Source organism: Bacillus rossius, chromosome 12 (assembly GCF_032445375.1).
Source record: "Bacillus rossius redtenbacheri isolate Brsri chromosome 12, Brsri_v3, whole genome shotgun sequence".
In the NCBI taxonomy this organism is placed as follows: Eukaryota; Metazoa; Arthropoda; class Insecta; order Phasmatodea; family Bacillidae; genus Bacillus; species Bacillus rossius.
Window position 1 is genome coordinate 53,318,924 of NC_086339.1, and position 27,510 is coordinate 53,346,433.

The following is a 27,510-nucleotide window of genomic DNA, read 5'->3' on the forward strand; positions in this document are numbered from 1 at the left end:
TTATATTAAAACCAGTTATGTTTATATTTTTGAATTAGTACGCAAACATTTTCAACGATAGCATTTTAGACGCATCTGGGTTTTTTACCCATGTGTCTGGGTTTTTTTGTAGGTTATCTAGGTTTTTCATGAATATCAGAGTGGCAGCCCTGGTTACAAGTCGTTTTGTTTATTGTCCTACTTCAAAGTACGCTCAGTGCGCAGTGCGTGCACCGTCTCGTTCAATAATAAAACTAATGAAATTTTAATATTAAAAAGTACATTAATACAAGATATAATATTTATATTAGTGCACCTAACAGCTATGAAAATGCAAATAAATTCTCAGTTGACACTAATAACAGATGTAATCAACATATGGACTTTCTTTTTTCGAAAACAATTAGTAACTAGTGTTTTTATACATTAAAAATTCACGATTTTATCAAAAATAAAAAATAAAAAAACAGATAGGTACATTAGTGAGCATACTATATCAATGTTTTTTCAAATGTTTCTTCAGATTAGTCGATGATTTATAACTCAGTTTTTGTTTACACAAATTACAATTAGCAAACTCATTATTTTCCGTGAAAAAATTCCACACAAATGAAGTCTTTTTCGTGCACTTATCCATTCCTTATTTCACTATAAAGATACTAACTATAAAGCATGACAGCCCGCAACATGGTGATACACGGCCAGGACGAACTGCAGTGAATGTTGAACTGATTGATACAGGTTGTATCGGGCGGGCATGAGAGTATCAGAGGTAGAGAATTACCAGGCGTGAAAAATAATGTATCAGATTCTCCTTCCGGTCGCACGGTCTGCGTACGCGGAGCTTTGTTGCCTCCTGGGACCGTCTGATACAGAAGTATCAGAGACTTGTAACATGGTACAATGCTGTATCAGTATCATGTTGGAACAGATACCGAAAATTGCTGTAACAACCCACCTCTACCTCCCACCACTTATTTCAAGGTATATATATCGTCAGCAACTATGACGTCATGTCCGTCATCTTGAAAAACTATATTTGTTATCCGATTTTAATGAAAAAAGTTTTTAAATCTATTAAAACATAACTAAATTTTTAATATTAAATCTTTAAAAAACCGTTGCATGTTTCGTTACGACCGCCATCTTGAAAATCTGTAATTTCAATGCTAGAAATTCCGAAAAAATTCCAAAAATTATTTTAAAATTTTCCTATTTCAAATAATTAGCTATTTAAACGATTTCGGTCCTCGGTTCGAATCCCGACGAGAGTAAACCAGTAATTTATTAATATTTTAAAAAATTCTCAATAATAAGTAATAAAACATCTTACACCACACCCGACATTTTTAATTATGTCACCACTGTATCAATCATCGTTACAAACACCATCTTGAAAATCTTTATTTATTATCCGATTGTAATGAAAAAAATTCAAAATTCATCAAAAATTTTACTTATTAGAATACTGATTGATTAGATCGAATCCCATCCTTGGTTAGAGACTGTTAAGTGCAAAAAATAAAAAAACGACAGATCCTACCTCCACGGAGCTTAAGCCTCTTTTAAGGAATTTGTGTTCTTTCTAAGGCAAAAAGTATTTTGAGGTTTTCAAAATCCTAATTTTTGATTTAAGGAATTTTTTGAGATTTTTAACGAGAATTTTTAAAAAAACAAATTGATATTTTGGCGATTTTTGGCCAATTTTGAGTAATTTTGGCAAATTTTGAGGAGTTTTGGCCAAATTTTGGCAAATTAAAAGGTCAAAGGTCAAGGTTAAAATCAAAGTTCAAGTTCATCCAAGATGGCCGCCGTGACGTCAAATCCGAGATGGCGGCCCGGCACCAGCACCACACCAAAACCCCGTACACACAGCTCTACACCCAGAACCCGTGTCCCAGTATGCCCTATTCTGTACTATTAGTAGGCTATCCTTAAATCGAGTTTTGCCAACAAAAAAAAGTAGCTCCATACGAAAGATTAATCCAAAATGATATATTACCCTATTATATTTGATGTTCATTATTGGGTTGAAATATACATTAGCATTTCTAAGTTCTTAAAAAAATTAAATAAATGTTATTAAAAGTATAATAGCTTTTGTGATGTTTGTACTATAAATTCAATAACTGAAGTACCCGGCGTTGCCTGGGTTAAACAAATAGCGAGAGGCTTGTTTTAGTAAAATAAATAATTACAAATATCACAATGCAACATCCGTTGCCATGGTGACGACGTAAAGAGGCATAGTGAAACAACTACCATTCACTCACTGTAAACGCATGTCTCCTTCCTGTCTAGCGTTCAACATTTCAAACACGTCGTCTTTGGGATTCTCCAAGCGTCTCTGCAGCTATCGTTGACACATGTTGCTCGGCATCTAAAACCTGTCGTTGTTGAGTCTGCTCTAAAGTCTCTGCAACACTTTGAGTTGCGTAACGATCGGCATCTGAAGCCTGAAGGGCTTGAGTCTGCTCTAAGGTCAAGACAACTCTTTGAGCTGTGTGTCGCGCGGCATCTAAAGCCTGAAGGGCTTGAGTCTGCTCTAAGGTCTCTGCAGCTCTTTGAGTTGCAAATAGCTCGGCATCTAAAGCCTGACGGGCTTGGGTCTGCTCTAAGGTCTCTGCAGCTCTTTGAGTTGCGTTTCACTCGTCATCTAAAGCCCGACGGGCTTGAGTCTCCTCTAAGGTCTCTGCAGCTCTTTGAGTTGCGTTTCACTCGTCATCTAAAGCCCGACGAGCTTGAGTCTGCTCTAAGGTCTCTGCAGCTTTTTGAGTTGCGTTTCACTCTTCATCTAAAGCCCGACGGGCTTGAGTCTGCTCTAAGGTCTCTGAAGCTCTTTGAGTTGCGTTTCACTCGTCATCTAAAGCCCGACGGGCTTGAGTCTGCTCTAAGGTCTCTGCAGCTCTTTGAGTTGCGTTTCACTCGTCATCTAAAGCCCGACGGGCTTGAGTCTGCTCTAAGGTCTCTGCAGCTCTTTGAGTTGCGTGTCGCTCGTCATCTAAAGCCTGACGGGCTTTAATCTGCTCTAAGGTCTCTGCATCTCTTTGAGTTGCGTGTCGCTCGTCATCTAATGTCTGACAGGCTTTAATCTGCTCTAAGGTCTCTGCAGCTCTTTGAGTTGCGTGTCGCTCGTCATCTAAAGCCTGACGGGCTTTAATCTGCTCTAAGGTCTCTGCAGCTCTTTGAGTTGCGTGTCGCGCGTCATCTAAAGCCTGACGGGCTTTAATCTGCTCTAAGGTCTCTGCAGCTCTTTGAGTTGCGTGTCGCTCGTAATCTAAAGCCTGACGGGCTTTAATCTGCTCTAAGGTCTCTGCAGCGCTTTGAGTTGCGTGTCGCTCGTCATCTAAAGCCTGACGGGCTTTAATCTGCTCTAAGGTCTCTGCAGCTCTTTGAGTTGCGTGTCGCTGGTAATCTAAAGCCTGACGGGCTTTAATCTGCTCTAAGGCCTCTGCAGCTCTTTGAGTTGCGTGTCGCTCGTCATCTAAAGCCTGACGGGCTTTAATCTGCTCTAAGGTCTCTGCAGCTCTTTGAGTTGCGTGTCGCTCGTCATCTAAAACCTGACGGGCTTTAATCTGCTCTAAGGTCTCTGTATCTCTTTGAGTTGCGTGTCGCTCGTCATCTAAAGCCTGACGGGCTTTAATCTGCTCTAAGGTATCTGCAGCTCTTTGAGTTGCGTGTCGCTCGTAATCTAAAGCCTGACGGGCTTCAATCTGCTCTAAGGTCTCTGCAGCTCTTTTAGTTGCGTGTCGCTCGTAATCTAAAGCCTGACGGGCTTTAATCTGCTCTAAGGTCTCTGCAGCTCTTTGAGTTGCGTGTCGCTCGTAATCTAAAGCCTGACGGGCTTTAATCTGCTCTAAGGTCTCTGCAGCTCTTTGAGTTGCGTGTCGCTCGTCATCTAAAACCTGACGGGCTTTAATCTGCTCTAAGGTCTCTGCAGCTCTTTGAGTTGCGTGTCGCTCGTAATCTAAAGCCTGACGGGCTTTAATCTGCTCTAAGGTCTCTGCAGCTCTTTGAGTTGCGTGTCGCTCGTAATCTAAAGCCTGACGGGCTTCAATCTGCTCTAAGGTCTCTGCAGCTCTTTGAGTTGTGTGTCGCTCGTCATCTAAAGCCTGACGGGCTTTAATCTGCTCTAAGGTCTCTGCAGCTCTTTGAGTTGCGTGTCGCTCGTAATCTAAAGCCTGACAAGCTTTAATCTGCTCTAAGGTCTCTGCAGCTCTTTGAGTTGCGTGTCGCTCGTCATCTAAAGACTGACGGGCTTTAAGCTGCTCTAAGGTCTCTGCAGCTCTTTGAGTTGCGTGTCGCTCGTCATCTAAAGCCTGATGGGCTTTAATCTGATTTATAAGGCGTCTGTAGTTTTGCATGTCGCTCGGCATCCAAAATCTCAGATTCTTGGGTTCTAGCTACTTTCGCATCTGGAGCTTTGCTAGAGCTACGTGCTAGATTAGATTTACTCTTACCAGATATATCGGCAGCAGTAGGTACCTAAAAAAGAACAAAAATAAGCGTAAGAATATTTTTTTCTTACGATGAAGCATTGAACGGTTTACAGAAATCTCGGATATAGTACTCACTAGGTAACTTCTTAATAAGAATCATACAGTTAATTAACTAAGAACTTAACTTTAACTAATGAAGATAAGTAGTATACGAATGGCGGAGCTGGGACAGGCGCCAGGCGCTGGTGCTTGGTGCCGATCCACATCTCTGACGTCACGTCCATCTCTGACGTCACGACGGCCATCTTGGATGGTTGTGACCATGACCTTTGACCTTGACCTTGAATTTGATCCTCAAAAATCGCCAAAATCCGCCAAAATTGGGCAAAATTTGCCCAAAATTCCTCAAAAATCGCCAAAATTTCCATTTCTGTGGAAAAAAGTTCCGCCAAAAAATCTCAAAAAATTCCACAAATGAAAAATTTCTCATTTCGAGGGAAAAATTTCCCGTTTCGAGGGAAAAATTCCCGTTTTTAGTCCTTAAAAATCCCAGCGGCTGAAAATTCCTAAAACTGGCTTAAGCATCCTTAACTCAAGCCTCAGTTAAGCCATTTCTAGGAATAAGGATACCATGACCGCCATCTTGAATTATGACGTCATCGTTGCAATTTCCGTTACGGCCGCCATCTTTAAATTTATTATCCGATTTTAATGAAAAAAATTTAAAATTCATAAAACAAATTAAATAATAAAATTTTTAATAAAATATTTAAAAAACAAACATTTACGACACGGAGCTCGGAGTCCTCGGTTCGAACCCGACGAGTGCAAAAAAAATAAAAATGGCGACCGATCCTTCCCCCGAGGTGGCTGCAGGCATACTGACTCCCACCACTTTTTATCATCATCTAGTATGACGTCATGGCCGCCATCTTGTCTTCGATGCTGGAAGCCATCATCATTGTATCGTCGGCTAGAGTGCGCCGATGACAAGTTAGTTTAATTCGTATCCGCAAGAGTGCAGTAATCATTTATTACTGTGACATCCGCCATCTTGTCATTTGGCCGCCATCTTGAAAATCCGTAATTATTTAGCTAGAAATTCGGGAAAAGTTCCAAAATTCATTAAATAAATCACTCATTAATTTACATATTGATTCGATCGATTCCCGTCCTCGCTTCGATACCCGATCGTTGCAATAATGTTTAATCTTATGTAAAAAAAATAATTTAAATAAACCATGATCAACATTCTTAAAGAGACTTTAAATCCTCTACTACCACCATCCTATCAGACATCAAGACCACCATATTGGAAATGTGTAACTTTAATGCTAGAGATCCGGGAAAAAGTTCAGAAATCATTAAATAAATTTCCGATCAATATACTGATTAATTAGATCGACTAAGATCCTTGGTACGATCTAGGATGATGCAAAAAAAATTAAATATATCATCAATTTAACATAATAGTAACAGGTTCGAGGAATTAAACACCGCAAGTTCTTTTACAAACATAATATTTATTACATAATTTCTATTCTACTACAGGATCACTTACGAAAGCCAACAATCTTATAATCATTTAGTTCCGCAGCGGTGTGAAATGACTAATTCTTAGCTCCAATCGGTTTATACTAGACAGAGTCCAGCCAGAACCTTTACAGACATAGTCCACCTCTTCTTGACAGAGTTTCTGGATACCGTTTTTAACAGTTTGCTTCACATCGTTAGAACTGTAAATTACTGCAGCAGATGTCTTGAATGCACACTTCTTCACTTCGTCATCGAACGGATATGGCTTTCCATATATACAGTCCAACCACAAGTTATATTTCAAAGGTCCGTTTGTTGCTACATCATCAGTAAGCTGATTGATTATCTTCTGTCTAATATCGTCAAGAAAATTACAAATGTCCTTCGACTCACCGAACGTATTTAGATAATAGTAGTCTTTCAACGTTCCACGAAATGCAGACTGCGCCAAGTAGAAGCCATTATCGTTCACTTGTAATGCTACGAACACAGTCTTAGGTTTAGTTCCATGTTCAGACGTCATAACAATCGGTTGCTGGGCATCTGTTTTTTTGGTTGTACGCTTTCGTGTCTCCAATCTAAAGCGAGGAGTCGAAATGTCGGCAGGTAGTTAAGCAGTAGGAGCACAGACTCCACCTTTACATTTTTTCGCATGATGTCGCAAACTGTCAATTCGAGTAAACCATTTAAGGCACTCATCACATCGAAACTTCATACGAGAAGGATTCTTCGCGCATTTGCTCCGCTCATGTCTTCGTGCATCATGGTAAAATGCGAACGACGTATCACAGTAGCTGCAAGGATACCGTGGTGATGAAGACGATCCTTTCAGACCCGATCCAGATACAGGCGTTGCAACAGTAGTACCATTTCCAGGCATTCTCTTATGCACATCGATGCATCGTTGTTGCGCCGAAACCTTTACTTTCTGCCGCACAGCAGGACCTTTGCATGCCTTCATGTGCGTTTTCATATTATCTTTTCTGGCAAACTGCTTATGACATTTCTCACAAACAAACATTTTACGATATAGGTTCTTGGCACATTCGCTCCTCTCGTGTCGCCGAGCATTGCTGTTGTTTGAGAAAATCTTGTCACAGTAACAGCACCGATGTTCGCTAGTTGTCAAATCAGCATCCATTGAAGTCTCCATCGAGGTCGTATCGTCGATCGTCGTGGTTTCCTGCACATCCAGCTCAGTAGTCATTAAGCTATCTTCTGCTGGTGGTATCACATCTGTTGAAATCTCCTCCAATGTTGACATCGTCGTCGTTGCCAACGGGATCTGCTCCACCATTGTCGTCGCTGTCGTCAAGGTTCCCGTAGACGATGATACAACGTCCATCGAGTACGACGTTAAAGTCGGTAAATATGCCATCGAGTTCTCAAGAACAGGTAATTACGCGACTTATTCACCAGATGAAATAATCTAGGTGATCCTTACACCGTCGACGACAGTAACAAACTGAGCGACCTGCTGTCTAGGACTCGCTTATATACATGCACCGGATGGAATAATACGCAAGTCAAATCAAGAACCACTTACTATAATACCAGAGTCAAAACAACATTAAAAATAGAAGGACCATCAACGAAAAGGCAGCACATTTGGAAGCACCGACAACGAAAAGGCAGCACCGACAACGAAAAGGCAGCACATTTGGAAGCACCGACAACGAAAAGGCAGCACCGACAACGAAAAGGCAGCACCGACAACGAAAAGGCAGCACATTTGGAAGCACCGACAACGAAAAGGCAGCACCGACAACGAAAAGGCAGCACATTTGGGAGCACCGACAACGAAAAGGCAGCAGCGACAACGAAAAGGCAGCACATTTGGAAGCACCGACAACGAAAAGGCAGCACCGACAACGAAAAGGCAGCACATTTGGAAGCACCGACAACGAAAAGGCAGCACCGGCAACGAAAAGGCAGCACATTTGGAAGCACCGACAAAGAAAAGGCAGCACCGCCAACGAAAAGGAAGCACATTTGGAAGCACCGACAAAGAAAAGGCAGCACCGCCAACGAAAAGGAAGCATATTTGGAAGCACCGACAACGAAAAGGCAGCACCGACAACGAAAAGGCAGCACCAACAACGAAAAGGCAGCACATTTGGAAGCACCGACAAAGAAAAGGCAGCACCGCCAACGAAAAGGAAGCACATTTGGAAGCACCGACAAAGAAAAGGCAGCACCGCGAACGAAAAGGAAGCACATTTGGAAGCACCGACAACGAAAAGGCAGCACCGCCAAAGAAAAGACAGCACATTTGGAAGCACCGACAACGAGACTATGCGATTGCAAGTCTTCAAGGTTACGTCATCGCATAGTCTCGTAAACATGAAGATTCGTAGTCACGTAATCTCGTAACCTCATGGCTCGAAGTCGCGTAGTCATGAAGTCTTAGGACCTCGTAGAATTGAAGCTACGTATCCAAGTATCCTCGTAGACTTGAAGCTACGTAAGCAGGCGGCCTTGTAATCTTATAACATAATGCTGGTGGTGCAGTTGGAGCAAAAGAGAAAATTCTGACGAAAACAGATGCTGTAATTGTAGCCTTGTAGACGAGTAGCTTCGTAGTCAAGTACTCATGCAGACTGGTAGTCCTGTATCCTCGCAGTCACGTAAACCTGTGTACTAGAGGCTTCGTAGCTCTGTAGCCTCGCAGTCTCGTAAACTTGAAGATTCGTAGTCACGTAGTTCTGTAGCCATGTGGTCTCATAGTCTCTTAGACTCGAAGAATTCTAGCCTAATATATTTGGGGCCAAAAGACTTTTGGAACCAAAAGACTGTAGGTGTCAATGACTGATGGAGCCAATGAATATTGGAGTCAATGAATATTGGAGCCATTGAATATTGGAGCCAATGAATATTGGAGCCAATGAATATTGGAACCAATGAATATTGCAGTCAATGACCAATTAATGTGCTTCCTTTTCGTCGATGGTGCTGCCTTTTCGTTGTCGGTGCTTCCAAATGTGCTTCCTTTTCGTTGGCGGTGCTGCCTTTTCTTTGTCGGTGCTTCCAAATGTGCTTCCTTTTCGTGGGCGGTGCTGCCTTTTCTTTGCCGGTGCTTCCAAATGTGCTTCCTTTTCGTTGGCGGTGCGGCCTTTTCGTTGATGGTGCTTCCTTTTCGTTGTCGGTGCTTCCAAATGTGCTGTCTTTTCTTTGGCGGTGCTGCCTTTTCGTTGTCGGTGCTTCCAAATGTGCTTCCTTTTCGTTGGCGGTGCTGCCTTTTCTTTGTCGGTGCTTCCAAATGTGCTTCCTTTTCGTTGGCGGTGCTGCCTTTTCTTTGTCGGTGCTTCCAAATGTGCTGCCTTTTCGTTGTTGGTGCTGCCTTTTCGTTGTCGGTGCTTCCAAATGTGCTGCCTTTTCGTTGTCGGTGCTGCCTTTTCGTTGTCGGTGCTTCCAAATATGCTTCCTTTTCGTTGGCGGTGCTGCCTTTTCTTTGTCGGTGCTTCCAAATGTGCTTCCTTTTCGTTGGCGGTGCTGCCTTTTCTTTGTCGGTGCTTCCAAATGTGCTGCCTTTTCGTTGCCGGTGCTGCCTTTTCGTTGTCGGTGCTTCCAAATGTGCTGCCTTTTCGTTGTCGGTGCTGCCTTTTCGTTGTCGGTGCTTCCAAATGTGCTGCCTTTTCGTTGTCGCTGCTGCCTTTTCGTTGTCGGTGCTCCCAAATGTGCTGCCTTTTCGTTGTCGGTGCTGCCTTTTCGTTGTCGGTGCTTCCAAATGTGCTGCCTTTTCGTTGTCGGTGCTGCCTTTTCGTTGTCGGTGCTGCCTTTTCGTTGTCGGTGCTTCCAAATGTGCTGCCTTTTCGTTGTCGGTGCTGCCTTTTCGTTGTCGGTGCTTCCAAATGTGCTGCCTTTTCGTTGATGGTCCTTCTATTTTTAATGTTGTTTTGACTCTGGTATTATAGTAAGTGGTTCTTGATTTGACTTGCGTATTATTCCATCCGGTGCATGTATATAAGCGAGTCCTAGACAGCAGGTCGCTCAGTTTGTTACTGTCGTCGACGGTGTAAGGATCACCTAGATTATTTCATCTGGTGAATAAGTCGCGTAATTACCTGTTCTTGAGAACTCGATGGCATATTTACCGACTTTAACGTCGTACTCGATGGACGTTGTATCATCGTCTACGGGAACCTTGACGACAGCGACGACAATGGTGGAGCAGATCCCGTTGGCAACGACGACGATGTCAACATTGGAGGAGATTTCAACAGATGTGATACCACCAGCAGAAGATAGCTTAATGACTACTGAGCTGGATGTGCAGGAAACCACGACGATCGACGATACGACCTCGATGGAGACTTCAATGGATGCTGATTTGACAACTAGCGAACATCGGTGCTGTTACTGTGACAAGATTTTCTCAAACAACAGCAATGCTCGGCGACACGAGAGGAGCGAATGTGCCAAGAACCTATATCGTAAAATGTTTGTTTGTGAGAAATGTCATAAGCAGTTTGCCAGAAAAGATAATATGAAAACGCACATGAAGGCATGCAAAGGTCCTGCTGTGCGGCAGAAAGTAAAGGTTTCGGCGCAACAACGATGCATCGATGTGCATAAGAGAATGCTTGAAATGGTACTACTGTTGCAACGCCTGTATCTGGATCGGGTCTGAAAGGATCGTCTTCATCACCACGGTATCCTTGCAGCTACTGTGATACGTCGTTCGCATTTTACCATGATGCACGAAGACATGAGCGGAGCAAATGCGCGAAGAATCCTTCTCGCATGAAGTTTCGATGTGATGAGTGCCTTAAATGGTTTACTCGAATTGACAGTTTGCGACATCATGCGAAAAAATGTAAAGGTGGAGTCTGTGCTCCTACTGCTGAACTACCTGCCGACATTTCGACTCCTCGCTTTAGATTGGAGACACGAAAGCGTACAACCAAAAAAACAGATGCCCAGCAACCGATTGTTATGACGTCTGAACATGGAACTAAACCTAAGACTGTGTTCGTAGCATTACAAGTGAACGATAATGGCTTCTACTTGGCGCAGTATGCATTTCGTGGAACGTTGAAAGACTACTATTATCTAAATACGTTCGGTGAGTCGAAGGACATTTGTAATTTTCTTGACGATATTAGACAGAAGATAATCAATCAGCTTACTGATGATGTAGCAACAAACGGACCTTTGAAATATAACTTGTGGTTGGACTGTATATATGGAAAGCCATATCCGTTCGATGACGAAGTGAAGAAGTGTGCATTCAAGACATCTGCTGCAGTAATTTACAGTTCTAACGATGTGAAGCAAACTGTTAAAAACGGTATCCAGAAACTCTGTCAAGAAGAGGTGGACTATGTCTGTAAAGGTTCTGGCTGGACTCTGTCTAGTATAAACCGATTGGAGCTAAGAATTAGTCATTTCACACCGCTGCGGAACTAAATGATTATAAGATTGTTGGCTTTCGTAAGTGATCCTGTAGTAGAATAGAAATTATGTAATAAATATTATGTTTGTAAAAGAACTTGCGGTGTTTAATTCCTCGAACCTGTTACTATTATGTTAAATTGATGATATATTTAATTTTTTTTGCATCATCCTAGATCGTACCAAGGATCTTAGTCGATCTAATTAATCAGTATATTGATCGGAAATTTATTTAATGATTTCTGAACTTTTTCCCGGATCTCTAGCATTAAAATTACACATTTCCAATATGGTGGTCTTGATGTCTGATAGGATGGTGGTAGTAGAGGATTTAAAGTCTCTTTAAGAATGTTGAACATGGTTTATTTAAATTATTTTTTTTACATAAGATTAAACATTATTGCAACGATCGGGTATCGAAGCGAGGACGGGAATCGATCGAATCAATATGTAAATTAATGAGTGATTTATTTAATGAATTTTGGAACTTTTCCCGAATTTCTAGCTAAATAATTACGGATTTTCAAGATGGCGGCCAAATGACAAGATGGCGGATGTCACAGTAATAAATGATTACTGCACTCTTGCGGATACGAATTAAACTAACATGTCATCGGCGCACTCTAGCCGACGATACAATGATGATGGCTTCCAGCATCGAAGACAAGATGGCGGCCATGACGTCATACTAGATGATGATAAAAAGTGGTGGGAGTCAGTATGCCTGCAGCCACCTCGGGGGAAGGATCGGTCGCCATTTTTATTTTTTTTGCACTCGTCGGGTTCGAACCGAGGACTCCGAGCTCCGTGTCGTAAATGTTTGTTTTTTAAATATTTTATTAAAAATTTTATTATTTAATTTGTTTTATGAATTTTAAATTTTTTTCATTAAAATCGGATAATAAATTTAAAGATGGCGGCCGTAACGGAAATTGCAACGATGACGTCATAATTCAAGATGGCGGTCATGGTATCCTTATTCCTAGAAATGGCTTAACTGAGGCTTGAGTTAAGGATGCTTAAGCCAGTTTTAGGAATTTTCAGCCGCTGGGATTTTTAAGGACTAAAAACGGGAATTTTTCCCTCGAAACGGGAAATTTTTCCCTCGAAATGAGAAATTTTTAATTTGTGGAATTTTTTGAGATTTTTTGGCGGAACTTTTTTCCACAGAAATGGAAATTTTGGCGATTTTTGAGGAATTTTGGGCAAATTTTGCCCAATTTTGGCGGATTTTGGCGATTTTTGAGGATCAAATTCAAGGTCAAGGTCAAAGGTCAAGGTCACAACCATCCAAGATGGCCGTCGTGACGTCAGAGATGGACGTGACGTCAGATGTGGATCGGCACCAAGCACCAGCGCCTGGCGCCTGTCCCAGCTCCGCCATTCGTATACTACTAAGATAACTATTTTATTAAATGTTCAACTTTGTCCTAAAGTCCTGACCAGGATCACGAAAAAATTCAAAATTTCTAACTGTATAGGTTAAACATACAACATACGTAAAATAACAGTATAAATATTGTATTTCTTCATTGAGGTGGAAAAAAAGTCACAATTTCTAACTTTATATGTTAAACATACTTAAAATGACACCAAATATTGACTTTCTTCATAGAATTGAAGAATAAAAATGTCAACATATCTAACTTATAGGATATACATACAATAAAAATACAGCAAACCAAACTAAAAAAAAATCAACATTGTTGATAATTTATCTCCATGGCAACGGGAATTTGTAACCCCATGCTTACTTTCGCATTTACAATATTAGTATGGATTTTAAAACACGAGCAACCATGCGAATTATAGAAGCAAAATAATTTAGGATACGAACTCCTTTAATGACGTGTATTTATGATGGTGCTAAGAATAGGTCTCGTTGCCGCAGGCTCCCGTGAAGGAAGCCTCGGCAGTTTCCCGCGCCGAGGAGGAAATGCCGCGTGGACTGAGACGGCCTGCTCAGTGACAAGCTCGCTCTGGCCGCTCAGCACAGCTGACCCAGCTCCGGACAAGCGCGGCTCCAGGAGAGGGCGGTGGGGGTGACAGCCCCTCCCGAGACCAGTTTTATTGGTCACTGTATATTTATGTTTACTTAAATATTTAATTTCATATGTTAAACTTTTATCTAATCAAAAGTTGCATGGAGCTACTAAGATTCTGTATTTCAAGCCTGTAATTTGTAAATAATATTTCAAGGCCAATATTTGACCACTTTCATTTTTTGCAACTACGGCCTTTCTTTGTGCGATGGCCCCTCCCGAAAAGTCATTCTGAAGCCGCCATTGGCTCCGGAGCATGTGAACACACCATGTCGACACGTGGTACCTTCGTCGTTTCCTTTCCCTAAGGGGCCCGCCCAGTCAATATGACAAGCGCGACGCTCGCTGGTGCTTCTAGCGCTGTATCTCCTATGGACTGGCACGCAGTCTTCTCGTCGTGCTTGGGGCAACCACGAAATTTGTGCGGTGACCGTAACATTATATGGCGGAGAAGTAAAGATAAAGTCCTTAGAGTCCTTTTAAGAATCTGTACCGGAGGATTCATCCCTAAAAGTATTCCGAAAACACGTATTTTAGAAATTTTCGTTATTCCAAAAACACAATTTAAAAACGAAGTGCGGAAGCAGAACTTCCCATCTGACCTCAGCGAACTCTTAAATACTTCTCGCAAACAGACATCACTCGGATACCTTTGAGCAGTTTTATAATTGCTTGAGGGTTTATTTTCTGAAGCTCTGCACACCGTATGTGTGTCCAAGTAGAAGGGGGTCTTTAAGTTAGAACGCCCGCATTTACACGGAAAAAAAGATGTGGTTTTACAAAAAATATTTTGGAAACCAGTTGCCAAGACTATACGACAATACAACATTAATTATGTAACTTTTTCTACACATGGCGTTGGTTATTTCGCACATACGAAATACGTTTTTTTGAGATTGTGCTGAATATTTCTCACGAAAGTTTGCGCATAATTTTATATTATTGCTGATGTTTATTCCACGCATATTTTTTTAAGCATTGGAAAAGAAAAATGTTGTATTCAAAAATTTACTTTGTCTTGTTGTATCGTGCTTATTATGTGTGAAGTTAATACTGGAAAGCTACTTAGGGAACAGTTTACAAAAAAAATTCAAAATAATACAAAAGGGAAAGGTTTGAGAAATAAAACACCGCAAGTTCTTTACAAACATAAAATTTATTATATAAATTCCACACTAATACAAGTAAAACAAAAAAACACATCACTAAAGTCTCGAGCATTTCTCATTATCTGCATCTGCTACCCACGAATAAAAGCGAGGAGAGAAGCCCCCATACTTAATGTAGGATCGTCCATTTCGTCTTTTTATAATCTTATCCACCAAGTACGTATCGGGATACATCGTAGACTGAATCTCTTTGGCATAGAAGCCGCCACGAGTAGGCCTGTTATCCAAATCTTCCGAGGTAGTAGATCCTAGGCTCTGATTCACGAACATGTGTCATACGGAAAAGTTTGGGACTCCAATTCGCAGTGAAACCTTGCTTTAAGATGCCTTTCTGCTTGGAGATTCGCACAATGTCATCGACGTCAGCTTTAAGCTATCGTGGATCTTTCTTCTTTGTGTTGGAAAACACTCTTAGAAGCAAGTGATAATCCTTTACGTCTTTAGGCATCATTTTCGTCATAAAATGCACTGTGGAATTGTATTCGCGTATTAGTAGCGGCAAGATTCAAGCCACGTGTAATTTCTGTTAGTCGTGACCATTGCCACATCTTGGTGCGCAAAGTTCTGTTAAACCTTTCGACAATGGAGGCTTTGACATTACTAAATGTGAAATAGTGTTTGATGAGATACTGCTTCATCAAATCCTTGAAGGTTGCATTGTAGAATTCTTTACTGAGATCCGTTTGCAGGTGCGACGGTAAACAGCCATCACGCAAAATATTGGTCAAGTCCTTGGCTATGTCAGTTGCAGTCTTCGATTTTACTGGTCTAGCCCAAGCAAACTTGCTATATACATCGATGACTGTCAACATTTACTTGAAACCTTTATTCAATCGGGAATATTGTATGATCTCAACCAGGTCCGCCTGGAATAAATCATCAATTCCATGAACTATGACTTGGCGATGAAGGTATTTTTGTCTTGCAGGAGCATGCAGTTCGTAAGCGATTCCATGTCGACTCATTGTATGTAACCAGCTTCCTTTAGTTATTCGAGTATGGAGACTATTTCGTTGATGTGCGAATACTTTCCTGCACTAAGCGAAGCATGTAGAAGTCAAAGACGATCAACTAATTCATTAGGGTCATCCCAATACACATAATCAAAGTTCCGACCACTTTCTAGATTTTTTAAACATTCACCATATACTGTTACGTCACTGAAGAGATTAGCGAGAATGTCGATTTTTTCATGAATTTCGTCTTTATATATGCCAATCATGGATCATTATGGCCAAAATGTCAATTGGTTAGCTCAAGCATTTTTTTGTACTCTTGTATCTCTTTGTGAGAATAGCATTTAGGCTCCCTGCAAAACAGCAAATCGTATAGACCCGGACTCTTCTACACGCACGATATTTCCTGGTAAAAAGTATTATTCTTTAGCACCGAGGAACCACTTATTATGTTTTTTGTACACTCAATAGGTCGATCATTGTTTTGACTCGTGAAAGTTATCAGGTAAGGTCGGACCATTGCATTAACTTGGTGTCCTCAATTCCATATTTTTTTCTTGTGCATTGACTCTGTACTCACAAAGTCCTCTTCTTCTCGATCTGATTTATATATTATCTTCTTTACAGTTGGCATTTCTTCATCAACTTCTGTCTTTACAGTGATGGTTGGTTCTTTTGTATTTTTAAGTTCGTCGAGACGGCTAGGGATTGGTTTTAATATCTCTTCATTTTCCATCTCACGTGCAAGTCTGGTTCTTCTAGCATGAAGATATATTTCACGAACAGACTTTATAGCTCGATGAAGGTCTCTGGCCTGGTCCGACGTTGCACTTGATGAAAACATTTAGCAAGACTTCCTTTTATACTTTTTTATTGGCCCACAGAAACTTCTTTCTTGTGTTTGGCAAGATTCGATTTGTTGCCAAGTGAGTAAGTGTTGCATTCAGGCTACTTTGGAAAGTCCTCAAATCGTCGCGTCTTTGAGCATTCGATATATCTATCATGTCGTGAATTCGAAAATCCGAGGCTTCCAAGCGCTGGTCGATGGCTAGCAGGTACTTTTTTACAATCTCTAATGTTTGAGCCAGTACTGAAATGTAGTTCAGTGTCGTGAGACTTGAGAATATCGAAATGCTATGACTCGTGTTTGTCGATAAACTGATCGAAACCTGTCTTTACCTGCTCTTATATAGAGGCCAGTCCTTGACTATAATTAGGAATCCATGTTCGTTTTTCCAACACAATGAACACATGTCTTTGAATTCCTGGAAAGTCATGTCGGTGTTTACGTGATCGTCTAAGAGTGATGTAAATTAAGTACGTCCATGCAAACTAGTACTATGATGTTCGCGTTGTCTCGTAGGCGATGTTTTGTAATACGACTGTATGTCTGACAAAGGTAAATGCAATCTACTTTGGCGTGTCTACCCATGGAAACATACTCAGGTATTATGCCTTGCTTCTTGCACATTACTTCGTCGAAAACAAACACGGAATTGGCTTTTGTTTCGCTAGGAGGCACCATATCTGCATTATCATTAAATGTTAAATACTCCATGCCATCCACTGATCGTAAAACCGTAGCTAAACGCTGGTACTTTGACTGCTGCAACGATTTGGAAGAGAGGTAACAGTTTTCGAACCTAAGACCATTTGGTTCTTCTAGCTAACTTAGTAGGACACACGTTTTACCGCAGTTGGACAGACCCGCCATTATGCATCGTACGGCAGAAGTCAACAGTAAGCCATGCCGTGATTTACGTGCATTAGCCTCATCGTCTTGCGTAATGCGCACGGGCAAACACACTTCTTGCTTGACAACTTGCATTGCACTGGTGAAATTGCATAAAACCACACACATTTATACTTTCTGGTCAGTTGTGCGTAATGACTCGAAGAGGTAAAAACAAAAAAAAAACTAATCGGTGCAGGACTTGTGAATTTGCTGATAAACAATCTACCTTTCGAGCAACACATTCCCGGATACAGGTTCTGTGGTCCAGGAACGAAACTAGCTAAACGACTAGCTCGCGGTGACGTTGGCATTAATTCTCTCGACGAAAATTGCAGACAGCACGATATTTCCTATTCGCTCAGCAAGGATCTGGAATCTAGGCACCGAGCTGACGAGATATTGGCACAGGAAGCCGAAGATATATGTAAATCACCAGATGCGGGACTAGTAGAGAAAATGCAACTTGGGGCTTATCCAAAATCATGAAAGCCAAGAAAAAATTAGGACTGGGTGCTCGTTGAGCCAGCTCCAACAAATCAAAGACTAATTCACGCAAAACGAAACGCAAGACAGGTGCAAGCGGGCAAAAAGTCAAGCAAAAATTACAGACTCTCGACAAGAAGATTTTTGCAGGATTTCTTTATTTGCTTTTGCCTGCATTGGGTGGTCTCGGTGGCCTCATCAGTGCGACGAGTGGTATAGTGCGGGCAGTCAACACTTCGAAGAATAAGCGGAAGCAGTTAAAGGAAGCACGTCACTATGCCAGCATGGAAGCCATTGCCATCAGTAAAAAAAAACCGGTCCAGGACTCTAATTGCAACCTCGCAAATTAGGTCGAGGCATGAAAAAAAAGTGAAAAAATCCTAATTTTTTTGCCGAAACGTCCGCTCAACAAAATAGATATAATTATTCTTTTCTCGAAAACAGAATACCAAATTTTCATGGCGTGTTTACGCGAGACACATTACCTAGCAAGCCAAAGACCCGTGAGAGTCCCATTATTAATTTATATGTGTCTACAGGTCGTGGCACACACTGGGTACCGTAAATAAAGTCTGGAAAAACGACCGAGTACTACGACAGTTTTAGAAATTTACGACATCCACCAGAATGGTACCTGGGCCGGACCACTATATTGTTCTACAATTACGAAACCGAACAGTCACCTACCCAAACAAACTGCGGTCGCTTTTTAACTAAAAAAAAAAAAAAAAAAAAATTAGCTGGCAAGAAAGTTTTTTTTTTTTGTATTTGAAGACTGTAAAGATGTGAAAACAAATCAGTCATGTCGATAACACTTACGTTGGCAGGTAAAATTTCGGAGCTGCCTGCAGTCCATTTCCCGCCCCTGGATTTAGACAGTGAATGGTGTATCGTATAATCCCATACTGAATATCGACGAAGAAAACTGCAAGATCTGCTTCCCGAAAAGTGATGGGACTGCTCATGAAATACAGTTACCTGTTGGCTCTTACGAAATTGACGACTTTGCAAATTATATCAGGGATATGTTACCACAGGATGTAGACTTTCAACTGCGCGGAAATATAAACACTCAAAAAAGCATTCTAATATGCAGTTAAAATGTCGAATTTATGAAATCTGTTAACATATGAACGATGCTCGGATTCGAATCAAAGGTGTATGATACAGGAAGAACGTACGAATCAATGCACGCAGTAAACATTTTGCCTGTGAATGTTATAAGAATAAACTATAATTTGGCAAGTGGAACGTATCTCAACGGAAGACTAAGCAACATGCTGCACGAGTTTTCGCCGATGGTCCCGCCAGTATATAAACTGGTCTTAGTACCGCAAAGTATCAATTATGTTCCAGTCGTGACGTGCGCACACGAAGTCGTCGTCAGAATCGTTGACAAGCGAAGACGCTTGGTGAATTTTCAAGACGAAGAAATTACATTACGTCTGGACTTGACACGATGGGCATAAATTTTGCTATCCCTGAAAAGTTATAAAATAAATCGCATTGACGTGAAAAATATCAGTTCTCTACCATTCATCTGTGCATTAACAACTGACAGCATAAAGTTTCTTCTATGTATTGCACAAGTGCCGAATAAATATGGAAGATGAAATCCTCAACGTGGAAGATCCAGTCATTTTTGATAACAGCATTACGAAAATGGAATTGCACGAGTACCAGCCTTTCCTGCTCGAGCCATACGCACTACCTTCAGAAGTACGCATTGCTGTACAGCACCAGGATATCTGTACTTTGCCTTCGCAGTCGTTTATATGTATTAAGGCCACGCTGACAAAAGCGGACGGCACACATGTTACAATGACGACAATATCCTGCAATAGTATTCTTCACCTAATCAAGGGCATTACATTTGTAGTCAATGGCGTCGAGATGGACCAGACGAGAGATATAGGTATAACTTTTGATATGAAAAATTATCTTCCGCGCATGCCAAACGAACTGTGATGCAAAAATGGTTTGTTGGGCTCTCGAGGATGAATTTAAGCTTCCTGTTAATGCCAAAGGAAAGTTCAAAGTTTGTGTTCCTCTGTCCATGCTTCTTGGGTTCGCTGAGGACTACAAGCATATTATCATTAAATCAAAACAAGAGCTCGTAATGCTTCTAGCCAACACTCACATTAATTCAATTGTCACCCACAAGATGTCTCGCTAAACACTACAGTCTATCGAGTGGATGTTGCCTTACATCCAAGTGAGCATTGTTGAACGTATCAAGATGGTGAATAACGCAGGAAATGGCAAGAACATTGATGTACCATTCCGATTCTGGAGCCTTGAAACGTATCCAGGCTTTTGTCATAGTCAGCGTATCAATCGGATGGTTAAGTCCAAATTCGCTACGGAAAAACCAAGATACATCATCTTCGGGCTTCGTACCGGAAGAATGTTTAATGCAGGAGTATTGTAAAATATATCTTTAAACAGCGAAAACTACCCATATGTTGATATGAACATGGACTTTGAAAATTGAAGATTTCTTCTCGCATATCAAATGTATGCCAAGTTTCAGCCAGAGTACCGTGGCCGCGGACAGTCGCCGATACTGAGTCCCGACAGTTCCAAGAACAAGTCTCTGCTAATGGTGTTTGATGTTTCCAATCAGAATTATCGAATACATTCATACATGATCGACTATAGGATTGAAATATCTACGAGTGGAAATATTCCACCAAACACCTATAATTTTTGTCGGATACTTCACGATAGGCTTGCATTGTACAATTGACGAGAAAAGATGGTGAAAATTCTGTCATAAATACTGTTTCGTTTACGATATTAATTTAGTTTCGACCAAGAATTGATGGCGACAAAATGTATTGTATCCTACAAGGTTTTCAGAGCCAACCCGTTTTCGTGTTCAAAGAAATTCCTGTTACCTAAGAGGACGACGGCAGGACTCGAACCCGCATCTTCCGACCTCCGTATCCCTGGAAATATTTGGACGAAAACAGTATACGCACGAATGAATGGCTATGCAAATACTATTATGGTATTGAGTGGGACGAAGGGAAAATTCCGTACCACTAAGTGAAAACACTATCGAAGAATTATTATTTAAGAGCGAAATAATTTACTTTGCCGGAACTAAGCAGATGAAATGGCTGTGCGAGTTGTGTGAATCACAATTAAAAATTGTAGATCTTCAGACCGACTGCGGCCGTCCTCCCTGCGCAAGCTTAGTGCACTGTATGGCGTGCAGCTACACAACAAGTTTGAACGAGTATGTGCCGGTACCAACTCGCAGCTAATGCGAAATGGCACTCGCAGTGTGAGTGGGCGGTTTTTGCACTTTCCCGTGTCCAATAAACCGACTCAGCAGCTGCTAGATTGCTGCGAACCTGGAAACTATACTGTCTATCACATCAAAGAGCACACAATCCTTCCTGCTAGTATCGCCGAGGTAGTCGCCTCGTCTGCACGTGCAACACCAAACATGGATGTGTTGCAAAATATTGCAACCTGCGATGCTTCTACGCAGACGACCAAACGACGGGCGTCTCGTCGTAGTTCAGTCAGTGATCCTGATCCTGTCTCAACAAACACTGGGACAATAAGCATGGTCACAGACGTCATCGTCCATGTCTCACCGAAGCAGTCGTTGACGAAGAAGATGACCAGCTGGAAACCTGTGCTCCTGAGCCCGTGAACTATGAACCAGTTGGAACCGGAGTCGGTGAAACAGAGCTCGTAGTCGACGAGACAGTTCGTGCAGCGTTAAAGACTTTGCTTACGGAAATGTTTAATGTCTTAACCTAATATGCTTTTGTGTAATTTTTCTTAATAAATGTGTAAAACTTGAACTTGTGTGTTTTTATTTCTAGAATTTTAATATACCTGAAATTTAACCCAATAAAAATCTATTTTTAAATTAAGTCAATATTTCGTCACATGCAGTATACCAGTAGGCCGCGGGTGTAGAAGTGAGGTCCAGACGACAGGACCCTCAGTCCACCTCTGGCCGCGTAGCAGTGCGTATCGTCTTGTTTGACTAGTCTGATGTGTAAGTCTGCTGTTCTTGATAACCCGATGGCTACTTTAACGCCGACATGGATGGATGGGGTACGACAGCGGAGAGATCAGTAGCAGTGGTGCCGGCAGCCGCACAGATCCCGGTGTCATCGGTGCCATCAACTGCAGACAATTCGATGTAATCTGTGATACCTGCATCCACTTGTGCTGTTCCATCGGTTGAAGTTTGAAACAACAAATGCTCGCAGACAGGAAAGAAGCGGGTATCCGAATAATGCTCAAAGAATACTATTTCAGTGCATCAAATGCGATAAAGTATTTAACCGTCCAAATAGTTTACATCATCATTATGATTTCTGTACTAGGTCTGTTATGCGCATGCAAGAACCTGTTTGCAAATATTGTGGCAGAATCTTTATGCTAGTGCAGATTGCTAGGCATCATGAAAATTGGAATAGTACACTAAACTTGTCGTTACGATCGTCAATGTTCAAACGCTGTGGTGTTTTTTGGCTTTTATTGGCTCCTCAAGAATAATTTATCTAATGATAAATGCTTGAGACTTTAGTGATTTGTTTTTTTTTTTTTGTACTTGTAGTAGTTTTGAATTTATGTAATAAATGTTATTTTTGTAAAGAACTTGCGATGTTTTATTTCTCAAACCTGTCACTTTGGTATTATTTTTTAATTAAATTACCTTTTCATTGCATTGACCGATAATCGAACCGAGGAAGTTTATCGATAATATAAATTAGTAAATGAATGCGTGATTATTTAAAATGAATTGTATAGGCCAATAAATACAAATTTCCAGGATGTTTCTCATAATGGCTTATAGGAGGCTGGTAGAAAAGTACTTTAAGCCTTATTTAGAATTTTAAATATAATTTATTAGAAAAGCATTTATTTACATAAAATTTAAAATTATTGCAGTGCCTAGAGATCGAACCAAGTACAGGAACTAATCGAATCAATTGGAATATTAATTGCATTTTTTTTATTAATTTAAAAAAAAAAATTTAAAGTTAAATAATTTTGAATTTTCAAGATGGCGTCCGTAAAAAAATTTGCAATGGTTTTCTTAAAAAAATTTATAATATTTATTAAATACATTTTTTATAAATTTAAAATTTTTTCCCATTAAATTGATAATAATTATGGATTTTCGAAATGATATACTAGCTGTCGATATATACCTTGGTCGTAGTGGTGGGGGTTAGTCTTCCAGCAGTCACCAAGGATCGGTCGCCATTTTAATTTGGTTTTACCCTCACTGGGTTCGAACCGAGTACTCCTAGTTCCATGACGTAAGTGCATTTTTAAAATAATATTTTATTAAAATTTTGATTTAATTTTTATAAATTAAAATATTTTTTTAAATTTTTTAGCATAAAAATTACAGATTTTCAAGAAGTCTGCCAGCACGAAAATTGCAACATTCAGGAGTGGGGTGTTAGATGGCGGAAAGTTCTACAAAACAAAATGGCGGATGCTAGATTTCCGCCGGGGTCAAAAGGTCAAAGATGAATGATATCCAAGATGGCCGCCGTGACGTCGGTGCAATCGATCATTGACCCCATCCACATCCACAGCCAGAAGCCAGTCCCAGGACCGGCTAACATACACTATTCTTAACGGCACTGGAACTGGATAAACATATTATACTCCTTGTGCTTCACAATCAAATTTTAAAATGTTTATTCGTTTTTTATTAATAGATTCTAGAAGTTGCTTTCAAATATTTTATTCATGCTTGGACCTCAGTTATTTAGGTACTTCCCGACGATTGTGAGCCAATGATGCCCAGCTAGGTAGTGCCAACTAATAAGAACAAAATTATTCTCCCTAAGAGATCAGCAAATGGAATGGAAATTTTAGTACAGAAAATGAAGAGTTTGAAACAAGTTTTGCGAAATTTCGGGATATCTATTAATGCGTTGTATAACCACTTGTAAAGTGGAAACTGCCACACACGTGTACGTCCAACTCAGGAGCGATCGCCTGGAGCGGCTTGGCCCTGCCAGCTGGAACACTTCTCTCTGCTGGTGGCTCGACGCCACGACTCGTCAGTGAAGATAACTCACCACGCACAGGTGCCAACTGCTCGCACAGAAACACTCGACCGTTTGACACGTTGCTTTCTGAAACATGGTGTTTTCTAACAACCAAGGCCAAGAACGTAATTTTTTTTTACGTGATAACGTCTTATAAATCGATGAACGTCGGCTGCACGCACGAAAAAGCATGACTAATTGTCACGTTCCGCCTGAACCGAGCGTGCAAGAACCGGCCAACCACCGTGCGAGAAAATCTTCGATAATATCAAACAGGTTAAGGCGGGCTTTTTAACTAATTGTTCCTGATTATATTTAAAACAAATTATTTAAATTAAATTTGTAAAAAACTGTAAATAATATTTTAAAATTAAAAATGATGCAATTATTCGTCAGTGTTTTCTTATGACGCTATCACGTAAAATTATCGTCCGTAAACCGACTTTACAGACAACCCCCTTTTTTATTTATTTATTAATTTTGTGTTCAGAAGGTAGGAAACATTTTCCTTATGTATGGTTCAAAAGATTCAAACATTTGGGCCAATGATTTTGGTCCTCATTGTTGTCAGAAAAGAAAAGTTATTGCACGTTCTGGCAGTAACTCCACGATACATACGGACAAGTCATGAGGTGTTTTAGCTGGTGTTTCGACCCCAGAACACTCGCAGTAACAACGCAACGAATGTAAGAACTCAGGCCAGGGTCAAGAGCACTGCAGTTCGTATTATCCCCGTGAAGCAGATGTGTATGTTCTTCAAGTCTACCTTGCTACCCTACGATTCCGTGGAATATTTGTGGTTCGTTAATGTAGCCTGAGTATGGGTCGAGGTGTCTGTAAACTAAACATTAATCATTACATTCTGAAAGTTAATACTCATACTAAGAATAGGGATTAATTATTGTTTATTTATTTACAAGGAGTAGGTATTTATTTTTGTGAAAAGAGTAGATTGACCTTGTATTTATTTATGTGTCAGTTATAGTTTACAGGAAATCTGAAACGATGTGGGATGAAAAATACTTTTTTTTTTTTTTTAGTCAACACACTCCACACCCTGTCCCAAGGAGGTTAGACGTCCCTGTACCAGCTCTACTGCTCCCCCCCCCCCCCCCACAAACGTTATTAAATCTAAAGATATTGGTTTATTATTGTTATTCTGGAAATGTTGTCGGAGTCCGAGAGATCTGCGCCACTGCGCACATCACGGCGCGTGGCGCACAAGAACCACGAGGTCCATGCACAAGGCAGGAGGGGGGCTAGGGGCAGGGCACGTGGCTGAGATCGGCCGTCGTCAGCCGCGGACCGCGCTATTCTCTGTCGACCGGTCGGATGTGTGTCGCCAGGTCGTGCCGTGGCTCTGACTAGCCGACTTGGGAATCCTTCTTTTTACAGACGAGAGAGCCAAATGCCCATCGTGCATCTTCGGTTTTTTTTGTTCATTGTAAATAAATATGGCGGTGTTTATAAAAAGATACTAATGGTCAATTAGGTTAGGTTAGTTACATTATAAATACTTTAAAACATTGTGGATGGTTGATTTGGTTAGGATAGCTACATAAAAGATACGGAAAAAAAAGCATGAACTTCGGGGAACTTCGGGTTTAGGCTCTCTCGTGTGTGAAAAGAAGGCTGCCCAGCTAGTCACCAGAGCGGCCGGCGGCGGCCCGCGCGCTACTGGCGGCGGCTATAAGAGGCGGCGGCGTCGCGGCGCGCGCAGTCGCCCGCGGTCTGCCCCCGCGACGCCCGTGCACGGCCCGCGCTGCGCCAGTCCTGCCGCCGCTACCAGCACCACGCGGAGCTCTGCGCAGTGCACACAAGTGAGTCGGTGTCTTCATGACGAGTCTAACTACCCGTCACCACTAGGCACGTGTTTTCCACAGCTCTACTACAGGACTCCACGGTCGTGTGACTACTCTGACAGTTGTAACCCGCTCGTTGGCTGCTGTCTCGTGAGACGTCTCAAATAAATAGCCCGGGTTCGATACTTTCATTTATTTATTGTTTGTTTGGTCGATGTAAAGAAAAAATTTCATTTGGAAATCAGTTTCCTAGAAATAGTTTGTAATAATAGAAGAAATTTATTGTAAATTTGTAAAAAAAACATTGGAATGATTTTTTTGCAAGTGTGAATACGTTCTTCGAGATAACACTGGTTATTTGTGACGAAAATTGCCGCATAATTTTAAATTTTTTTTTATTATTTTTTATTCAGGCAGAAATTTGTTTTAAACCATAGTAAAGATAATCGAAACTTCAGTAATTTGACTTATTGTGTAACTTATTATTATGCTTATTAATGTTGGCAGTTAATACCGGGAAGCTCTTCAGGGAACGGTTTACAAATTACTGGCTTAAATACCCGGGTAATAATACAAAACCAGTGAATACTTGTTTGCAGTGATGTAGTTGTTTTACATGTAAATGTACAACTGTAGTGATATCTTTAATTTTACATAGTTATTTCTGTTCCATTTCCAAAATAATGCACAGAGTGGTTGGCCACCCTCCATGATAGCCCCGGGTCGCGCCTGTCCAAGCACCCTCAGGGGGTGGGGGGTGTACACCCCAGGGGGTTCGCACGCTGGGCGCGGGAAGCCTTCATTTCACAGACGAGAGAGCCACACCCCAAGTTCCTGCTCGCTTTTTTTTCCGTACAACAGGTGTATTTATATTGGATGTAGCTTACTCATATGTCATACGCCGTTATAGCTCATTGTATAAACCGGTGTGGCATTAAATTTTGCGGTCGATTAGGATAGGTTAGCTACATTATAAATATTTAAAACATTGTGGATGGTTGGTTATATTAGGTGAGTATAGCTACATTAAAAATACTGTAAAATCATTTTATGGTTGCTTAGCAAATAACTTTTTAATATGTAGCTATCCAGCGCTAGGAAACCGTTTACATGATTTCACAGTATCTTTAATGTAGCTATCCTAACCAAATCAACCGTCCACAAAGTTTTAAAGTATTTATAATTTAGCTAACCTAACCTAATTGACCATTAGTTATCATGAGTTGTCCAAAATAAACATTCACGGACACACGGCTAACGAAAAAAATATGGCGGCGTACAAATAAATACCGTTGCCTGGTTTATGGTCTTTCCTTTTATCAACACCGCCATATTTATTTACAATGAACAAAAAAAACCAAAGATGCACGATCGGACGTTTGGCTCTCTCGTCCGTGAAAAGAAGGCTTCCCGCTAGGCGCGCGGATGGCGGTTGTTGCGCTGCGTGTCGTGCCGTCAGCCGGCGGCCGGCACTTGTCTCTTGCGCCACAGCGCGCTTGGCTGCACGTGTGGCACAGCCGAGTCGCGTGCAGGCAGTCGCGGCTCTGTCCGTGCTGTTCCATCACGTGCCTGCCGCCCCAATGCCCCGCGGAGACTGCGCACACTTTAGCAACTCATCTGCGCGTCCTCTAGCCGAGATACGGTTCGCATATTATCTTTGAAAGATTTGTGCAATGGGAGTGCATGACTTGATGTGATTAGAAAACTATTGTGTTTGTTTCGTCTTTTCGTTTTTGTCGTGTTTTTGTCTCGTTTCGACTGTAAGTGCTGAATTTTTTTGGGTTCAATATTTTTGTGCTGTCATCATTTTTGATGGGTTTTTTTTTGTTCTGTTAGTCCATTTTCTCTGTTTTTCTATGTTTGTTGACCATATTCCTGATATGGAATATTATATAGTGTTCATATCCTGTTGACAACAGCAATTTTTT

The 27,510-nt window shown here is 41.1% G+C and overlaps 1 protein-coding gene across 2 annotated transcripts in view; it reads left to right on the plus strand.

Moving 5' to 3' along the window:
• LOC134537944 (excitatory amino acid transporter 1-like) overlaps nucleotides 1-27,510 on the plus strand; it is a 528,042-nt gene that overhangs the window by 401,711 nt on the left and 98,821 nt on the right. Inside the window, exon 1 of one of the 2 annotated variants that reach the window (XM_063378938.1) lies at nucleotides 25,446-25,600. The exons of the other annotated variant lie outside the window; for it this stretch is intronic. The gene's annotated coding sequence lies outside the window, so the exon portion shown is untranslated. Of the gene's footprint in view, nucleotides 1-25,445; nucleotides 25,601-27,510 lie in introns of those variants that run through there. 2 annotated transcript variants of the gene reach the window in all.